The sequence below is a fragment of the Colias philodice genome, chromosome 10, assembly GCF_061535455.1.
Source record: "Colias philodice isolate Cphi_HAF_F1 chromosome 10, ilColPhil1 Martin Lab GWU primary, whole genome shotgun sequence".
Classification (NCBI taxonomy): Eukaryota; Metazoa; Arthropoda; class Insecta; order Lepidoptera; family Pieridae; genus Colias; species Colias philodice.
In genome coordinates, this window is record NC_143095.1 from 935678 (window position 1) to 948278 (window position 12601).

Genomic DNA, 12601 nt, shown 5'->3' on the forward strand with positions numbered 1-12601 from the left:
GCAGATATTCCAGCATTCCGCCGACAAACGACGCGTTTAAAAACGTCAAAATGGCGAAGCTCTTCACGGGTGGTTGGAACAAAAAGCTAGTTTCGGTAAGCGCCTGTTTTAATTTTGCAGGCTGCATGCCGGAGACGAAGAAATACACTGTGTGAATACATAGTGAAATGTTTGCATGCTTCTTCCATATTGTTGGATACCATCTTTATAATGGTGTTGTTGGTAAGAATCAGATTTTATGCCTGAATAGGTCAGAACATCTTTCAAATGCTTTAAAAACTTAATGATGTATAGAAATTAATTGGCAATTACATCTTTAATACAATAAAAAGAAATAAATAATAATTCTATATCTACCTACCATTAATATTGTTTACGAACCAGAGGTTACAGAAAAAATAAATATCAATTTACAGATAGGTATAGAGCTTCAATCCTTCAAGAGAAATTGTATATTTTGAAGTGTACCTATCAATTTAAAAATATTTCAGAAATTATTAGTAATATGATAGTTCCCTTGAAATTAAAAATAACTTTTGCCCAAAAAGGGTAACAACTAACAATAGAATATAGATTCGCATTAATGGCGGATGCTATTATAATTTGCATGCAATTTTCGTTTCGCCCACACACATTGCTTGATGCCTTAGTCTTTGATTAATTTTGATTTGTCTGTTTTTTTAACAATTCTAGATTTTATAGTCATGAGTCACAGTTGAAAATGAAAATGAAAAATTTATTTGTCAGTTTAATTGTAGTTTCAATTTGTGCAAAATTATAATAGGTTTCAAATACGTAATAGCAGTTGCCTACTATTTATGATCGTTCGATAAAACTCAATAAGTAGGTACATACATACTTTAAATGTATCAATGTTTTCGATTTTTTTGGGTGAAGATCCTGCAAAGCAGATCGTCATCATCATCATCATCATCATCATCAGCCCATATATGTTCCCACTGCTGGGACACGGGCCTCCTATGAGGGTACAGGCCATAAGTAAGCATATGAAATTTAATAGATAATGTATTAAAAGGCTCAATATTTGTACCACTTTATATGCCGTGCTGATTACTTACCAGCGAAGTAGCCACTAAACATTTACTATAAAATAAAATAAAGCAGGTTACACACAATGCATAATCCCAATCCGCCAGTCACAGCCTTAGCTTAAGTAAGATTAATCATAGCGACGATGATAGATGTGCATAAAGCATGGTGTATGAAACAGGATTTATTTCAACTTTACAGGTTTCTGACAGGTTCAAATCAGGTGCATTTTAATGGTTTTAAATTATATCTTAAAGTAAGTAAAAAGTAGTGGCGAATTTGATGTGAAAATATAATATATTGATAGATATAGAGGTACAAGAAGGAGAGCTTTTCTTTTACTCTGTTTTAAAAGAATTATCGATTATAAATAATTAATCATTTTTCCTACATAGTAAAAACTAGCAAGTGAAAGATAATAGTATAATTTTACATTCAAATTTATATTGAAAGAATGAAATACCACAAGCAGATCTAGATGCTACAAGAAAAATTTTCATCGTATATTTCATAGCAATCTTATAATTATAACGGTTCATAATATCCATTTTTCAAAATTTAAAGCACCTCCTAAACCTTAATTCGCAACATTATCAAAAAAAGAATATCGACATTTTGAAGTTCAAGTATCTCGGGATATATCTGTGGAGTGTTTTAACGTAAATTCGACAAAGAGCCGCCAATGTGTCGACATGGCGATAAAATTGAACTTGAGAATGAGATAAGTGCGGCGGTTATTTGAAAGGACTATTTAGAGATCCGCGGAGAAATATTTGTGTGAAAGAAGAAACATTTTCATTTTTAATTATTATTATTAGTCATTATAATTACACGTTGGTAAATGAACAATCAGTTGCATAACGCACAGCAAAAACTGTTAAAGTTAATTAAATTAATAATCTAGAGCTACTAGAAAGGCAGTAAAAGGATCTTATATCTTGCAAAAATAATATTTAGTATATTTATTATTTAATACGTTTGTTTGACAGGATACGAGGTTTATAAGAATTAAATATGATTTTTGAAGATTTAATAAAATTTTCAAATAAATAAATATAAATTCAATTCAATATGTGCTTCACTACAACTATATTATGTATCCAGTACCAATTGAAACCGATGCATTTTTTTAAATAATACTTCCTACTGAACCCACAATTTCGCACGGATCACGCTTAGCCACTCAGTTAATTAGGTAGTATCGTGTGAAGTGACGTTAATCTGAGCTAACTTGTCTGGCTCACCGAAATCTTTATCTCAACTTTTGAGATTTTAATTGATCTTGAAAAAGAATACACATGGCTCTGTAAGGGTGACCATGCTATTCTAAATGGTCCCGTAAGTAAAAAATGTATTAGGTAGTATAATTTAGAAAATATTTGTATACTTAAGCGTACTTTAAATGCGGAGAAAAGGAATTTAGTTAGGCTACTTCATGTTTAAAATAAAAAACAGATATGTTATAATGAATTTATATAAATGAATAAAAATTTCTGACTCAGGTTTCTTTGGTGTATTTTGCAACTAGCAAATGTTTTATTTTCTGATAGCTGATTACAATAAGAAATAAATGTTTTTTTTTTTTATGAGTTAAAATAATCTCTCTCTCTCACAATTGAATATAAGCAAACTGCTTACCAATTTCATAATTCATAATCATAATCATTTATTCACCATAAATACAAAATTAAATACATAGAAATAATTATCTTAATTAATTAAACATAAAAATACAAGGATATCATATTAGGACCTGATGATTAAAAAGATAATATGACCTGCAGACCTACACTAAGACAGCTTGTATCGTAGGCCGTGTATTTAACCTAAATAAATGAACATAAGCCGCGGTAGTTTAAAAACGATCTTCATTTCGAGGTTGAAATGATTCAGAAATAAAATTAATTCAAGGAATCATTACTTTATAAAAGCACAAGCAATAATAATAAAATTTATAGTCCTTAAAATAATTTTATCGTTATCTCACTAAAAGCCAAAATATAGTCACCCCACAAGTGTTTAAATACGAAACGGATGTTTTAGTATAATCCATCTGAGAGTGGGCAATTAAGTCGTTCTACGTGAAAGTCTGATATAAATTCACTTTATTTATCGACTGCTCTGTTTTATTCGCGATTCAACGTACCTACCTATATCCTCCATTTAACATTAATTAGGAATACATTTTATATCCGCTGTAAATCGGTTGAAATTGTCAGTGTTTAGTGGATTTAAAGTGCGATTTATTTTCGTACTAGCTTCCGCCCGCGGCTTCGCCCGCGTGGTATCAAAACGATAAAAGGTAGCCTATGATGTTTTTCAGGGTCTGAAGATTTTCTGTGCCAAATTTCATCAAAATCGGTTGACAGACAGACAGAGTTACTCTCGCATTTATAATATTAGTAGGGATTATTTTCACTGTTACTAAGTAGTTTAAAATATACCTAATAATGTAATGGTATTATTTTCCACTTGGTTTTTAACTGTGTAACGGCCGGTTGTAATACATTACGTAACCACTTCACCTATGACCATACAAAATAAATATAATATGTACAAAATATATAGGTAATTATAATAAATTTATACTGAGTCAGATTGTTAATCTTACTACTTCCCTAATTACTGTGTAAATATCAAATTCAAAGAAACCATTAACAACTCGCCTGCCAACTAAAAAACTATATTTTAACACCGTGTTTGTATTATTGTTCCTTGAAATGTTAAATTGTCTAAGAATTCAACAGTAAACACTAAATTGAACTTAAACAATATGGGTTAAGAATAATTTTTAATTAATGAGTAAGCATAAAATTTGTTATGCTAGTTTACACTTTATAGCGTTGTACTTAAGATTTAATATTGAATGATACGAGACAAAAAAATAAGGTCCGTTCAAATACAAACAGTAGCTGGCGACAATCGGCCACCCGTAGGTTTAGGCCTTTTTCTAACAATAATATGATTTATGATAACATGATTGTTCCTTTTTTCTCTCATATTTTATTTAAAACATATTCAATATCTATCGTCATCTCGGAATGCCCCACTGTGAACTGGCCTTAACTTTTAAAAGTATAAAAATCTATGTTTTTCATGGTAATAAAGTGAAAAGAGATGAACAATAAAACTATATATTCACCAACATAAAATTAGTAAAAAAGATCTCCTAAAATTTGAACGTTCGAACAAAATATGTAGTTGTTTAAAAACTCACAAATTTATATCACGCTTCCTTTGAGCATTAAATTACATCTCTTATTATGTAGGTACATAGATTTTATAGTTAAACTAAACTTCTCCAACTAATTCCAGTCGGAAATAACAAAGTCCAATAAGGCAGTGGAATTAAAATTTAAAAAAATAATGCAATTATGTTGTTAGCCAAGTACAACGTACGTTCAATGAAACATAAAAGATAAATGTAAAAGCATCAATTTATGTATCGATTCGCATAAATGAATTGTCCGTATTTAAGCAAAAAGGAACCACCCAGCAAAAACGCACTTCTGAGATATCAAAGGATTTACAAAAACATTTGCAGCTCTGTCAGATGAAGTAAAATTAAAATTTATTTTATTTAAATTCATTGATAAATTAGTTATTTAAGTATGTGTATATAAATTTGCTCTGAATATTCTTAAACTTTCTAGATAATTAAGAAAATGTGCATGTGGTTCCTTTTAACATTTATCAATTGATAGGTTTTCTCTTATACAAAAAGGAACCACAACCCAGGGATTTAATGATATAAATGAAACTATGTATTTATAATATCGTAATTAAAGCTTTAATTAATAAAATATATAACATAATACTTATATAGGACGTTTATTCGACGTTATCATCAAATTGGATTTCGAAATCCACCGTGTCTAGTCCATCTATGTGGTCTTCTATTGCATCATCACTAATGAGACCGTTATAAAAACTGTGCATCTTGTGGAATGAGATGTAATATGGACTGAATATCGCTAGAAGGTGAAGAAAGCTTCTCCAGAGGCAGCGACGTATAAGGTTCTTCGTTATCTTCTGTAATAAAAAGAAAAAATCTAAATCAAAACAATAAAGCCGCGTGGCTTTTATACGTAGGTAGGTATATGGCGACAGCAAAATATTATTAGTTCTTATAAAGCCGTGTCCCTACTAGACGACTAAGTATGTTGTATGTACATGCGCCATGTACAAAAAACTGGCTAAGTGCGAGTCGGACTCGCGCAACGAAGAGTTCCGTACCATTATCTATAAAAACGGCAAAAAAATCAAACAAATAATTATATGCGCTGAATGATGTGGCTGAATGTACTGTACTGAATCTGAATCTAAACGTATTTTACCAAAATAGTAGGTAGGTACCTAGATCATCGACAGTTATTTTTAAAACAGGGTTTAGACTTTAGTAGTTTAATCTCACAATGACAGATGAATCGTAACAAAATGACTCTTAATTCGACTCGCCTTCGTGAACAACACATTGTCGTTAAAATACGTAAATCCACAGAGGATTCCTCTTGTACTTACTTAATGAACTATCTTCTTAAAATCACACCACAATCGGGAATGAATCAAAAGTGGATAAAGCGTACCTGCATCTCAGATTCAATAAGTACTTAAATGCATTAAATAAAACTACTTACCCGTTGTATCTTCATTATTATCTTCGGTGTTCGTCTCCAATGCTTTTCTTACCCATTGCTTGCTTATTTATTTATTACTAAACATTTTCACATTTAATTTTAAAGGTAATTAACAGTAGAACTTACTTCACGGAGGAAAAAAACGCCGTCACGTATTCGAACTACTTCGCTGAATGTCACCTATATTGACAGATGTTCGACGTTTTACTTTAAAAATTGGAGTTTTGCACTTTGAGCTATTTAAGTAATGAAATACGTTGTTTAAAGATGAGAAGCATTGTAACAAGTCAAGGCATTTGGTTCCATATAGCGATGATGAGTTTCAGAATGTTTTACAATATTTATTTATGCATAATAGAACCGAATGCTTGTGGTTTTATTTTGCAATAAAAAATTACAATTAAATTATGTATTTATTTTACGCATAACCATACCACAGAAACCTGGTTCCATTTTGTGTATTAAAAATAATTGTTATTAATAGAAATATGTGTAATGTATAATGGTACCAAGTAGGTGTGGATCTGTTTTGTATAAAATGACATGATAGTAATATCGTTTATTTGTTTGAACAAAGCAGTCCCGTGGTGCTGTGGTTCGGTTTTGCTTAATATGTAAGTATTCGTTGTTGCTGGTGGTTCCTTTCTGCTTTTAGTATACCTTGTTTCCAACGTAAAAATCATGTGGTTCTTGTTTGTATAAGAATTTAGACCACTTTTGAATGAGTATTCTTCAATAAAAGTAAAAAACGAAATTTGTCGAGTGGTTCCATTTTGCATAAATACGGACAATTGACTTAACGCCTTACAAAGTGGAATGGTAATACGACTATTTTTAAAAAACAGCTTTTGTGAGAACCCTAGTACGACTTTTAATGTTCTTAATTTTGCCCTGTTATAGCGAATTCTGCAGTTTTTATGTCCGATTATCGTTAAGTAGTGACTTAAGATAGACTATTTTATCGACATTATCATTTAATTTATAAGCAAAACTATGTTTATAAAGTATCCGGTTTTATTGGCGTAATAAAATTAAAAATGGCAATAACTGACTGAGACGCGTTTTTATGCGACACAATTATGGTATAGCGTCTGAAATTAAGTATTATAATTTATAATGCTTTTCGAAACATTTATTATTTGTTATATGATATCAGGCAATTAATTGAATGTTGTGCTCGTGTTTTCTGCAAAATATAACGAAGTTTATTGCTTTTATTTATTAGTTTATGATAGCGAAAGGTTATTGAAATTATGTAAAGTATAAACTATTATTTTATGACCAGTCCATTTAAATCTGAATGTTAATTAAAAATCTATAAAATCAAATTGTCTATTATTAAATATCCATCTGGTTGTTCACATGTTTGATAAGAGATTCATACAGCACCTATGAAAAAACAAATGTTATTCTTTCCAAAAGCCAGTCCTAGACCACACATAACATAATCCACACGGATATAGACATAACGTCAATGTCAATTGAAGAGGCCACCATTATGCTACTGTGTATTCTGACGCTTGTCAAAACATGGCTACTGTAACGGTCAGGCGAGTGCTTGCTCTGTGTAAACACTCCATAATATTCGACTGTCTATGATTTTTGTATTTTGATATTTTAGTTTTATTTGGTACTAGAGGTCCGCCCCGGCTTCGCCCGTGGTACATATTTCGCAATAAAAGGTAGCCTATGTCCTTTCTCGGGTATCAAAATATCTCCATACCAAATTTCATGCAAATTGGTTCAGTAGTTTAAGCGTGATTGAGTAACAGACAGACAGACAGACAGAGTTACTTTCGCATTTGTAATATTAGTATGGATGGATGCAGGTAAGAAAGATCTTAAAGGATCTTGATATTTTTGTTCAAGTCAACTTATATTTACTTTTGTTATCGATGTGAATTTGTTATTCCCTCTCGTCATTAAAACTGAATTAAAACTGGTGACTTACGAAACATAGGCTAAAAGATTATAATCTGGGACATAATAGAGGCTATTTTAATACCCCGATAACGCGTGCTAGTGGCGTTTATGATCGCATATTAGTAGCAATTCTTATGTTAATATATCAAGGTTTGAGAATAAGAAAAATCTCAATGGTTCTGTCTCTCACTTATAACCCCTGATTCATTTAGTTGTAAGTTTCTTAACAAGACGATTTTATTCTGTGATTTTATTCATCTTATCTTGTCTATATCGCTTTATTAAATAGCATTATTTCGGTAATGAGAATCGTGAAAGTCTAGCAGAAAGTTATCAAGGATCGTAAGTCGTGAAGCAATTTCTTTTATTCATATCCTCTTCAATAGAACAACAACTCTCCTCTTAGGTATAGAATTTCTTTTGCAGTTATTCAATATGAGGCACATATTATATTCAACAGTTCTATCCATAAAACCCTTGCAAAGCACACAACTAACAACCAAAGATAATAACATCTTTGAGTGACGCATCCTTCAGTTAAAGTCACCTCCACGGACCGTAATTATCGAAAGCACGTAACTATAACGTCAGGATAATCATAAAGGCTCATAATGGCCTGCCCCTGGCCTGTGGTTACAGACAAATTACACGTTGCCATGACTACGATGTCCGTTCATCATTGGTATGATTAGGCTGGTTTGGGACTTGGCGATTGGAGATAAGTCGCGGGAACGTTTAGGCTTTTTTACATGAAGGAATTGTAAGGTGAATGAATCAAGAAAGTTTAAGAGGATGAATGTATGTATGGTTGGACAAATTATTCATAGAGATAGTCATAATGTCAAGGGCTATGAGTAGTAGGTACAGTAGTAGGTACATAGATACATACATGTATCATTGAATATTCTTTAACAATATCAGCAACTACAGCAGCATGTAGCTCACACAATAATTTCCTATAATCCCGTACAATTATTGTATTCTAAATATTTTTTTACAATTGTTTGGTACCTACCCACGTGTGAGTGTGTTCGAAAAAGTTGATTCCTTCTTCTATAAGCATTTCCACATTGCATTTACATGTCGTAACTAGTGTCCCCATGTATACTCCGCCTTAATTATATAGTACGCTAGTGCACGTTCCGGCATCGGCCGTCATTATTGGCCACTTTGTTGGTGATTTTTTGAAAACCACACATAAGTATAGCCCTGCTAACAATAGCAATTTCATAATTTGCATCCATCAATGGATTGTAACGAGATATTAAATATAATCATAGCTATATAATGCTATCGATAATGTCGCTTATTAAGCAATGAATAATACCTCAATGTCTAAGAGACTAATATTAATTATGTGAAAAGGAAATTATACATCTGACTGCTGAATACGCATTCATGTGTGTGGCTACGACTTTCCAAATGTTTATTATAGACTCCATACCGACTTATGGCTTTGAATGTTTCGATTTTTTATTTATTATAACGGAGTAACTTTGTTTTCAATAGTGTACAAAATACACAACACCAACTGTAAGATAAACGTTAAACTTTATTGTAAAGAGTCCATAATCAACTTCAGAAATCTGTTATTCAATTTTAATAACTTTATTCTCTTTGTAGAGTGCTTTAGAAATTTCATATGTATATTTATCGCAAAAACTTGGAAGTAGCGGGTATTTATAGCTTATAATAAACACACCCCATACTCGTAAGTACCCATTCTAGTACACGCAGTAATGTAACAAAAACCATTACGATAAAGAGGAATCATTATTATTACTTCAACAGCTAACCGCTCAGTCCAATTATGTATCGATTATAATCGATATACGGAGAATGAATCGAGCATCGATTTCTTTTATCTGTCAATCAAACGCACCGATTCTGATCCAATCATGGACTTCAAACAAGAATGGCACCGATTAACACAACAACTTTGAATCGTAACACCTTGGAATAGAGTTCAAAGTGTAAAGTTCTGACGTGTAAATAAATTTGTGAATCAATAGCTATGTCTCGATCTGGGATTGATTGACGGCTGATCGATAATACTCTAAGCTACTGGTTTGATTACTCGAGATAAAAAGCTTTGTATGTAAAGTCGATTTTAAAACTATTGAACGCGTGTGGTTTTGATTTCGGTTCACACTGCTTAGGAGAAATAACGTTCTTTTAAACGCTTCAAGAATTTTTAATAAAGGCAAAACGGATTAAAAGAAAGTAGGGTTAGTTTACAGGAATACTTATTTGAACCGATGTAAGCAAAGATAATAATATGATAAGACCTCTTTAATGTTCCGTATGTTTTTATATTCAATATTGTTGAGGCAGTTTGACCTTTTGTAAAAGAAATAACAGTAACCAAAAATACAAATCAATCTGTATAAGAAAAACAAATGAATGCACATCAATTTAATCAATGAACGCTCTACCATAAAATTTTGTATCAATAAAAAAGTAAAAATGGTACGGAAACATTAAAAGTTTACGCTACATTTATATTATTTTCTTCATTATAACACCCTAGCTTTCTCCTGAAATCCAGGACGAATCCGGGTTTGACAGCTAGTTAGATATAAAACCCCTGTAATTGACTACTATATCGTTGCGTCATCAGACATTGTTTTTCATTGATCCAAATTCAAATTGGCTAGATACGTTATCAATTATAAGAATAATTACTCAACTCGTTATCTTATGATAATGTTACGGTAGCACAAATGTCTGTCCACGTCCGACTGTCATTTTAAAATTGATAAAAGTGTAATGATTTATAGGCTGTAGAGTAGGGCTGTGCGCGTAATATTTGTTGTTTTTATGTGTAACTAGCGGTCCGCCCCGGCTTCGCCCGTGGTACATGATTACGTTTTCTCTACATAAAAACCATCCTCGTACTTCAAGGAATATAATAAAAAAAGAATTATCGAAATCGGTTCTCGAGTTATGCGCTTACCAACACATTTTGCGCTTCATTTTTATATATAAAGAAGAAGAAGATTATTTAACTCATATTATCGTCTTATTTTCTTCTCCAATAATAATAGTCATTATTGCATTTTATATGTAACTACTTACATACATTATAGGCAAAATATACGAAAATGTATTTGTTAGCCTTTTTTCACGTCGCGTCGCATCGCATAGCAGCTTTTGAACTCCTTTAGTTCAAAATAAATATATATAAATACTGTTCAAGGTAAATCAAATGTTCTTATTTATAAATTTTAATTCAATTTGATACGTTTCGATTATAATCCAGTTAAGCTTCTTGAATCTGACATTTCATAAAAAATATTGATTAAGTGACAGCCCTATGAACCGACCGATATTTTAAAGTTATCCCCATAAATTTATCTTTGCATTGGCGTCAGTTATTCTCAACGTGGTGCGGTGTTAAATCACTAAGTAATATTTATATGTTATTTATAAGCATTGAGAAAGTTAGTCGGATGAAATTCAAATTGTAAATATTTAAAAAAAAACTACTTAATAGGATTATACGGTAGGTATATTTATAAATATGAAAAAAAAAATGAAATTGTAAAAAAAGCCAACATCACGCGGTGTTCCCAGGCGGTCACCCATCCAAGTACTGACCGCGCCCGACGTTGCTTAACTTCGGTGATCGGACGAGAACCGGTGTATTCAACGTGGTATGGACGTTGGCGATTATTCGTCTGAATTTGTTGTTCAGTTTGCATGAATAGTCAGAAATATATTTTAACTTTTCTTAATATACATTGTATTGCAAAAAGTATTTACAAAGAGCCTGGAAAATAAAGAGCAAATCCTGTGAGCAAATCGTAATATAGTTGAGTAAAAAGTTTGCTCTATATATTCTGTTCAACTCGATATCGAATACAACTGTTATTCTAATGAGGTAAAACAACCAATTACCGACCGAAACTATATCTTCAATCGGCAAAGCTATTTCCGGAATGTAGGCAACGATAAGCGTAGTTATTTATTCAGTTAAAGGTTTGCTAAATAAAGTAAACATCAAACGCAGCTAGTTACCGCTCGACATGCGACAACCGGTGACAGCGACACGGAGACGCCGTCAATACAGCCTTAAAAAGTGACAAGATTTATTTCTTATTCAATTTAAAACTCGCGTCAAACGTCTTCTGATCTTGACGTATGGAACATGCTTTATTGAGGTGAAAGCTGACAGCGCCATTCCGTAGGGTAAGTGCATCTGGTGGTGACATATTCGTGCCAATGTTTTATATCCTGTATCATTAAAAATAGTGACGAGTGCGTGTAGAACTATATGCTTTCTAAAATATCAAGCCCTTTTGTATATTTTTAATGAAATTTTAAAATATTACACCATGTCATGATTTACACCTTACAACATTTTCTTTTAAAATTAATTCTAACGTTGCATTCTTTTTTTATTTTTATTGACGTGACAACGTCTTATAATTCGATCGAGCCGTCTGCACGCACGAAAAAACATGACTCATGCGGCGTTACCTCGCTCTGAAGCGTTCCATGTAAAGCTTGAAGTGCAAGCGAGAGCGCGGAACGAGCGACAAAGAAGCACAATTGGACGTTGTCACGTTCCACTATCGTCAGTAAACCGACTTTACAGACAACCAATTTTTTACGATTGGTTTTGTACATATACCATCAAAATATGAATTATAACAATTTAAACTTAATTTATTTAATAGTTTTATTTAAACGTCCCAAATAGCGTTGTTTTACCTTACAAATTATACGGACGTCGGATCAAAGTACGTAATATTTATGATACTTGGTTGCAAAAAATAAATGCAGTCATATATTGATCGATCAGTATTCAATACAAATGATGGAAAAAATTCGCTTTCTTGTGAGCCGTGGAAATCTTAGAACTGTTATTCTCTTATTTAAAATACGTTATTGACAGTTGATTCACATGGTTGATGTACTAGGTTGTGTAAGAGGTCTGAAAGAGGCAAATTCCATGATTATGAATAGTTTAGATCTCATTTATGCTT

General features: G+C 32.0%; 1 long non-coding RNA gene and 1 other non-coding gene across 2 annotated transcripts; both read right to left on the reverse strand.

The window, feature by feature from the left end:
- Positions 1 to 4867: 4867 nt before the first annotated feature.
- On the reverse strand, positions 4868 to 5802 carry LOC149484992 (uncharacterized). The gene is made up of 2 exons (XR_016316130.1): positions 5688 to 5802; positions 4868 to 5082 (listed from the first exon to the last, which is right to left on the reverse strand). It is a non-coding gene; the product is annotated as an uncharacterized LOC149484992 (long non-coding RNA).
- A 5359-nt stretch (positions 5803 to 11161) lies between these two features.
- On the reverse strand, positions 11162 to 11280 carry LOC149484993 (5S ribosomal RNA). Its single transcript, XR_016316232.1, has one exon. It is a non-coding gene; the product is annotated as a 5S ribosomal RNA (ribosomal RNA).
- Positions 11281 to 12601: the final 1321 nt, after the last annotated feature.